Raw genomic sequence first — 487 nt, 5'->3', positions numbered from 1 at the left:
TCGACACGATTCTCCCCACGCCAGCGCACACGAGCAACGTTAACAATACGCCCGCCATGTTCAACTATGGTGATCAAGATGCGCTCCTCCCCGACTGGACTGCAAAACTTGTAATAGTACGTATGAACGAACGAATGTGGGGGGACGTATTCATCTTGCGAAAGGCTCTGCTCTTGCGAGTGTAGGGTACACAAAGCGCATCGGAATCACTATGCTGTTTTTAAAGTGACGTGGTTCGGCTGCCGGTGCACTACATGACTACTAAGCTGGGAAGTACCGGTTAGATTCTAAGAAATGGGAGAAGTTTTTTCGCAGCAGGTCAAGTGCACGAAGAGCAACAAAAACGGGAAGAAGAAATCAATAGGATGACAAAGGATTGGCCAACTGTACTTGCACCACTGCCTCGTTCAAGAGCCTTAAGAACCTTATCTTCTTATCTTCGTCAGCTTCTAGTCCATTTCGTTCTTCACGAAAATTACGCATTTTA

Source organism: Saprolegnia diclina (assembly GCF_000281045.1).
Source record: "Saprolegnia diclina VS20 unplaced genomic scaffold supercont1.24, whole genome shotgun sequence".
Classification (NCBI taxonomy): Eukaryota; Oomycota; class Saprolegniomycetes; order Saprolegniales; family Saprolegniaceae; genus Saprolegnia; species Saprolegnia diclina.
Note: the sequence above shows the minus strand (reverse complement) of the source record.